The sequence below is a fragment of the Panthera pardus genome, unplaced genomic scaffold, assembly GCF_024362965.1.
Source record: "Panthera pardus isolate Hobbes unplaced genomic scaffold, ASM2436296v1 HiC_scaffold_3, whole genome shotgun sequence".
Classification (NCBI taxonomy): domain Eukaryota; kingdom Metazoa; phylum Chordata; class Mammalia; order Carnivora; family Felidae; genus Panthera; species Panthera pardus.
Window position 1 is genome coordinate 9448609 of NW_026526876.1, and position 7910 is coordinate 9456518.

A 7910-nucleotide genomic window follows, 5' to 3' on the forward strand; every position below is an offset into this window, starting at 1 on the left:
CCTGGTTGATGTCATTCTCAGCATCGTTGGCTGAAAGGGGGTTCCCCACCCCCCTCTGTACCGGTCGCTCCCTGGGATCTGTATTTTCTATTCTCCTGACACACTTTGTGCACAGAGAGTGCATTTTGGCTCCCTCCAAAATCGGGCTCTAAATTTAGAACTGGCCTCAAAACTTCTGATCTTTGAGCTCAACTCGTCTGGCTCAGCCCAGCCTGCAACAGCCACTTCTTATCGCCATTCACGTTCTTCCTATTTGGTTCTCTGGTTGTCTTAGAAACGGGAACGGGTATGATAGGTCGTGGCCAAGAAGCCTCAGCCAGAGCCTCACCAGGCTACCCGGGTCGGACCCGGTGCCTGCTCTTCGAGTAAAGAACGTCCTCTCCGAGCAGAAAGTGTGTCGCCCTCACTATCTCCGAGCTGGGCCCCTTGGGCGCCTCCCAAATTCCTCCGGTCTCTCTTCCATCTGTGGCAAGTTCCTGCCCTGTCTTCTCATCTCTGCAATCGCCGGGAAGGGGAGGAAGCCGTCCTTGGTTTGTGCCTCGGCCAGCTGCTTGCCATCTGGACTCAGGCCGATTAACCCCCGACCTCCAGCCAGCAGCCTTTCTGTCGCCTCCTTCCACGTGCCCAGGCTGGGAGAAGGAGCTAAGAACCTCCTAGTCCCTCCTAATCTAAAACGAAGAGTGGGACGGGTGGGCCTCCACCCCCACGGTGCGCCCCGCTTGAAACGGCCCGTGCCTGCGGGGCGCCTGGGTGGCTCGGTGGGTTAAGCAGCGGGCTCTTGATTTCGTCGGCTCAGGTCATGATCTCACGGTCCATGAGACCAAGCCCCACTCTGAGCTCCACACTGGCAGTGCGCGGAGCCTGCTTCGGATTCTCCCTCCCTCTCCCCCTCTCTCTCCCCCTTCTCTCCCCCCTCCCCTGCTCACATTTGCTCTCTCTCAAATAAACTTAAAAAAAAAAACTTCCATGCCTCTACGAGCATGACCATTTTTACCCAAGAAATGGTCCTTTAATAATTAAAGAGAGGAGCATCACAGAATGCCATCCACGCATCCCTGAGAGCAGCAGTGATGTCACATACCGAGTTCCAGCACCCCTCGAGGAAATCCAGAGGCATAACCCTCCAAAATCAACCCGGAACAATTCTGCAGGAGACCAGGCCCATCTGGATCCCATCTGCAGTCGTTCTGAAGGTCCGTCCTAACCTTCTAGAGCAGGGTTTCCCGAATTGCTCTCCGCGGAACACCAGGATCGCAGATGCACTTGGCCTTCGTCAACCTGTTGTCCGATACGTTTGGGGAAAGCGAGGTTGCTTTGCTGCAGGACTTCTCAGAGCCTTTAAGGCTAAGGTGCCTTGAGTACAGAGCCACAGACATTTTGCTTACCCTTCATAGCACTGTGGTTTTGCCATTGTGCTATTTCCATTCTACAGATGAGAAAAGGCGTCTCAGAGAGACTCGCACGTGAAGGAGTTGGGATCTGAATCTAGAGGCCACGTGCCTAACACGACGCTCTATTTTTCTCCCCATGTTAGTACGTTCCAGAAAGAAGTTACGGGCCCTGAGAGGCTGCCTTTGTCCCGGCTGAAACATCTCAGAGGAAACAGAACAAAGGGCGGGTTTGGCGGGAAGGAGAGGAGAGAGTAAGGGGACACGTTAGGCATATGTAGAGTCAGGTGTAAAGGCTCACAGCTGGGACGGGGACGGGGACTCACACACATCTCCGCGGCTCCTCACGACCGGAACCAGTCTCTGGGGCCGGTCAGGTGGAGGTCACAAAGGAGAAAGACACACAAAGACTTGTGGAGGTTCAAAGATGCCCATTCTAGAAACATCCACCGTGCACCCAGATGCGTACCGCTCCACTGCCCTCCCCAGCGTCACCCCCGGGTGGCCAGACTGCTCCTAGGGCATTCGGAAAGTCTGGATCACCAGCCCCTCGTTCACTGAGGGAACACAACGCCCTGCCTGGGAGACACGGTGGCAAAAGAATCTATTGTTCTCTGGGAGAGACACGCCTTAAAAATAATGCTCCCGAGTGGTGTCGCTGCAGCCAAAGTAAGTCCTCTGAAGGGAAAGGACAGGGTTCTGTGACGGTACGTTTCAGAGGAACATGATCTAGCGTAGGGAGCCGTGTGGCCACGGAGAGGAACCACTCGCCTGTCCCTTCCAGAGGCCCTCTTGCGAGGGACGTACTTGGCTGGTGGCCCCCAGCTGCCACACCTTCAGCCTCAGTGTTCATACCGAGTGCTCCCTCCCCAGGCAGCTGCTAGCCAAGGAGGGAGCACAGGGGGGGACACCGTGGCAGGGCCACCTGCCGGCGGGGACGCTCTCAAGGCTGTAGTGTAATCTGAAGCTCATCCTTCCCTCTCCCCACTTAGAGGCTCCCCACCCCTCCCTGCCCCCTTCACCTCACTTGGGGATCTGCCTCTTGGTGAACAACAGAGTTCAACGGAGTAAATCTGGAAGGTCTCGTTGGCTGCAGTCAACAGTTCATGAATCCAGCAGTGTCCCATCTAGCAGAGAGAAAGGAGCTCTGAGTTGCTGTACAAAATGAAAGACTTTTATACGCAGAGGAGCGCAGGCAAAAGGAAGTTCTGTACTGGCAAAAAATAAATAAATAAAAAGTGGGTTGGTTATTACCGGGTCACTTTCGTTTAATGGATGGCTGGGATCTACCAGGCAGATGACCGTCGGTGCTGATTAGGTGGTTCTTGGCTGACTGGCCCAAGATTCCATTTCTGGGAGAGCCGAGACTGGAATTAAGTTGAATCTTGGGGGGCACCTGGGTGTGGCTCCGTCGGTTAAGCGTCTGACGTCGGCTCGGGTCACGATCCCACGGTTCATGAGTTCGAGCCCCGCATCGGGCTCTGTGCTGACAGTGTGGAGCCTGCTTGGGATTCTCTCTCTCTCTCTCTCTCTCCTCTCTCTCTCTCTCTCTCTGCCCCTTCCCCACTTGCACTCTCTCCCTCTCTCAAAATAAATAAGGAAACTTTAAAAAAATTCTTTAAAAAAGTTGAATCTTGGTTCGGGGACGCGGGGCTTAGCATAAACGGCTCAGTTTGGATGGAGCCTGTTGTCTTGTGTTTAAGACAAGGAAAATAAGAAAATAAATATTTTGAGCTGAGTGATACATGGAAAGATAGTCCATCAAAATTTGTAGTAGAGAGCTCAAGGGGTGCTTAAGGGAACACACTTGGCTTTATTAAAAAAAGAAGAAGAAAGATATAAAAGCAGTAGTCTGAGATTCTACTTCAAAAAGCTAGAGGATTTGATGAAAAGCAAAGTCAACCCACAGTAAGTAGAAGGAAGGAAGCAAATAATGATAAGAGCAAATATTTGTGACACAGGAAACAGATGAACAGGGGCGCCTGGGCGGCTCGGTTGGTTAAGTGTCCAACTTCAACTCGGGTCATGATGTCGTGGTCCATGGGTTCGAGCCCCGCGTCGGGCTCTGGGCTGACAGCTCAGAGCCTGGAGCCTGCTTCGGATTCTGTGTCTCCTCTCTCTGTCCCTCCCCTGCTCTCTCTTGCTCTCTCTCTCTCTCTCAAAAATAAACATTAAAAAAAGAATTTAAAAAAAAAGAAAACAGATGAACAGAAAATTAACAAAGCCAAAAGTTGATCCATTGAAAATATCAAGAAAATTGGTAAATTCCTAACTAGATGGATCAAGGAGAGAGATAGGAGGAGATCTCGCGGTTTGTGGGTTTGAGCCCCACGTCGGCCTCTGTGCCGACAGCTCAGAGCCTGGAGCCTGCTCCGCATTCTGTGTCTGCCTCTCACTCTGAACCTCCTCTGTTCATGCTCTCTCTCTCTCCCTCAAAATAAATAAACATTAAAAAAAAAATTTAAAAAACAACAACAATTTACAATCTCTCAAAACTGATACAAGATGAAATTGAAAATCCAAATAGTTTTATCTATCGAAGAAATTGAATTCATGATCAAAACCCTTCTCACAAACAAACAGAAACAAAGAACAACTTCAAGCCCGGATAGTTTTACTGGTGAATTCTCTCAAATATTTAAGGAAGAAATAACACCAAACTTACACAATCTGTCAAGAAAAAAAAAAAAAGAAGGAATAGGAGGGAGCACTTCCTGATTTATTTTTATTTCCTTTCATGTTTATTTATTTTTGGGGGCGGGGGGCAGGAGCAGAGAGAGGGAGATAGCAGTGAGTCTAATGCGGGGCTCGAACCGGTGAACTGTGAGATCCTGACCTGAGCCGAAGTCGGGCGCTCAACCGACTGAGCCACCCAAGCACCCCTTCTGAATTTATTTTATGAGGCCAGCAATACCCTGACACCAAAACAACAAAGAGATTATAAGTAGATAGATGGATGGATGGATGGATGGATGGATAGATGGATGGATAGATGGATGGATGGATGGATGGATGGATGGACAGAATCCAGGTCTCCATATCTCAGTTCAATAAGATTTATTTCTTCCTATGCTACCTATCCAGAAATAGGTCATCAGGAAGGCTGTGCTTGTCATAGACACTCAAGGATCAGGTTGATGAAACACCCATCTTGATGCCTGCTTTCACTAGGATCATGGCAGAGAAAGGAGACATGGTGAATTGCATACCGATTCGTAAAGCTTCTGCCCTGAAATGACCTATTTCACTTGTGCTCATGTTCATGACCATGTCCCAAGGAGATGGGGAAGTCCTCACATGTGCTCAGCCAGGGAGAAGGGACAGTGACTCTCTTAGGAGCCACAGCCCTATACATAGTGACAGAAGAGCCTAAATAACCCAATGCGAGTGACTCGCCCAGTGAGAGAGGACAGAGTGGACAACACGGGGACCCTGGGACCTGGCCTTAAGAAATGCCACCACCCTGAGAGAGGGGATGACCCCGTGACAGAGGCTGAGATGGGGTAACCAGGGGTGGGGTTGGGACCGGATGTGTTCGTGATGAGATGGGCCAACTGCGTCCGATGTGACCCAGGGGTCATGTAAGACGAGGGTGAGAACAATGAGGACGTCACCAGACGTCACCAGTATGTCAGTGGAGCGACAGAGGAGGCAGCCAGAGTGGAAGGGGTAAGAACTGAGCGTGAGGCGGAGACAGGAGCGCGGAATATGTTCGGACACCCTTTGAAGACGCTGGCGGGGAGGGGAAGAAGGCTGTCTACCTAGAGGGGAACGATGTGTGTGTAGAGACGACTCGTGTGCTCTTTCGGCGGGAGAAGCTAGAGAACGGTCAGATGTTGACGGCAAGGGCTGAAATGCACAAGAGAAGGCGGTCAGGGACAACGCGAGGTTCCTAGAAGGCGGGACCTGGAAACGGGGGGTGGCAGAACGAGGAGGGAGGCGCCGTGCGATGGAGACAAGCCAGCAGAGGAAGCAGGGGAGAGGCAGTGGAAAGGAGGGAACAGAGCGGGGCAGCGGCGGGAGGGGGAAAGTCTGCAGCGGAGTCTTGGTGGTCCCTGGGGTGGCTTCCAGTTCTGGAAGCCCTTCCAGTTCCATTCTGACTTCCAGTTCTGGACCCTCTGGAGCCTCACAACCCCCTTTTTCTTGAAAATATTTCATGCATCCGTCCAACAGATATTTATGGAGTATGTGCCACGGGCCAAGCCTGGTCCTGAGCATTGCAGGCAGAAGAGTCAAGAAGACAGATGTCATCCTCGTCCTCAGACTCTGTCCCAACCTCTTTGGTGAGGCAGGTGCCCTCGGTTTGGACCGATAGACGTGACGGATATGGGGGCCAGGGGGAACGGACTTCCCATATCAGGAAGAGGGCTGTTGGGCAGGGTTTGTCATGGGGAACGTCTTGGGGACTTTGGGGAAAGGGGGTGTGTGCGTCCAGATACGTCTCTGGGGGCAGCTCGATGCAGAGAACCTCTCTGGGCTTTGAGGGCTGTTGACGTGCAGCTGAGTGTGGTCGATCATATGCCAAGCAAGAGAGACGGATCGAGAAAGTGACGCCCTTGTAGGAAGCGTGCCCTCTCTGATTTCTTGCTGCCCCTTTTCACTTTCGTGATAGACGCTTGAACACGCGGACGACGACGGAGAGAGTAGCGCCGCGAACTTCTGAGAACCCGTCATCCTCTCTAGGACTGACCCCTCCTTCCACCGCACACCTCTGTCTGTGCGCGCCCAACCCCCCCCCACCCCACCCCCCCGACAGCAGTCCATCGTGCGTCTTGTCACAAAATCTCAGTTTCAGCTACTCCCGAAACCACGACTACGTCTCTGGGCTCTTCTGCAACGTGAGTCCATAGAGTTCTCTCGAAACTTCATTTCGAAGTGAATTTTCTTCCTCTGGTGATGGAAAGAATCCTGCCTAATTATAGAGACCCAGAGTTTCGTCCCACCCAACCTTATCTGCCTGTCACCCTGGGCCCAAGTACCCTTTCAAGGGCATCCCGTTTGCTTATCTATGGCTGCATAACGAGTTATCCCAGACTTAGTGACCAGCCTCTAAGATGGCCCTTAAAGATCCTCACTGGCTGGTAACCATGCCCCTGGTGCAGTCCCCTCCCATATCCTATCAAGGTGACTTGCTGAGGCCAACAGAATACAGTGGAAGTGATCACGTGCGACTTCCAGTCGGGGTCGTAAGAGACATCGCGCTTTGCCCCTTGTTCCTGCTGGGCGTTTCCCACTGCACAGCCCTGGGCGGCTTCCTGGAGGAAGCACCGATCGAACCATACCCTAAAGTCTTATTCTCCTCTCCGAATGCTCAGTGGACACAGGTCTCTGAAGGCATGTTCGGTGATGAGACTCACCCCGCAGGACGGGCTCTCGTGCTTTCTAGGATGCCCAGGGACACTTCTCGTCAATGTATGCACCCCCGAGGGCAGAAAGCCAGCCAAGGCCCCCAGCCCCAATTTTCCTGCAGGGCCACACCAGAGCAGCTCCTCGGGGACCCCCTGCCTCTGCGGTAGCTCAGAGAAGTGGAGCTGAAGGAGGGGCCACAGTCCTCAGGGCCAGGAGCGGTGGCCGTCCCAAAGCAGGTGCCCACACACAGACACACACGTCCTGAGCTGAACCGTCAGTGTCAGGAGATCGAGCTACTGGCCTCCACTCGGGTCCCCCACCCCACCTCTGCTGACCAGCTGTCTCCCTCCCTGTCTGTGCCTTCTCCAAAGGGGGAGCCCAGAGCCTGCTGGAACGTCCACCCCCTTCCAACGACTCCTGGCCTTCCCGCCCACACGCCCCGTTTCCTGGCAGAGCGCCTCCCCCAGGCCTGCCTTCTCTCCCGTCCTCATTTGGACTCCAATGTCCTCTTCTTCCCTTCTGCTAAATTTCCCTGTTTGTGTCACGGGCAGTGGGAGGGCAGGCGCGTGCGTCTCTGCGGGTATGCCTGTGTGCGTGCGCGTGCCGGAAGCCGGTGTGCGGGTATGTGCCCGTGTTGCGGGGGGGATGGGCTCAGATGCCACAGGAGGCTGGGGCCGGAAGAGGCCTCCCTGCTCTGGCCCCTGCGCACCCCGTGCCTCACATCACCCCACACTCCCCCAGCTCTTGCCCCTAAGCCTGGAATTTCTGTTCCCAATCCCCAGCCACTATTAGGCAAATTACTGCTTGTCCTTTAAGGCTCTGCTGTGTGTCACCTCCTCCAGGACCCTCCTTGAGCCCCTGAGTCTGGGCTGGGTGTCCCCTACAGCAATGGCTAGGTCCGGGGGGGGGGGGGGGGGGGGGGGCGGGGCGGGGGGGCGCGCTGCTGGAGGGCCAGGCTATCACCTGTGCTGGTGACCATCCCCCCCCCCAGCATCCAGAACAGCACCTGGCCCAGAGTGGGAACTCAGGGCACAGGGGGTGAACGTAACTGTGGGATTTGGCTGCTGGGGACAGGGCACTGGGATTAGAAAGAATTGGAGAGGGTAAAAAAATTTTTATATATATATAATATATATATATATAATATATAATATATAAATATATATAATATAT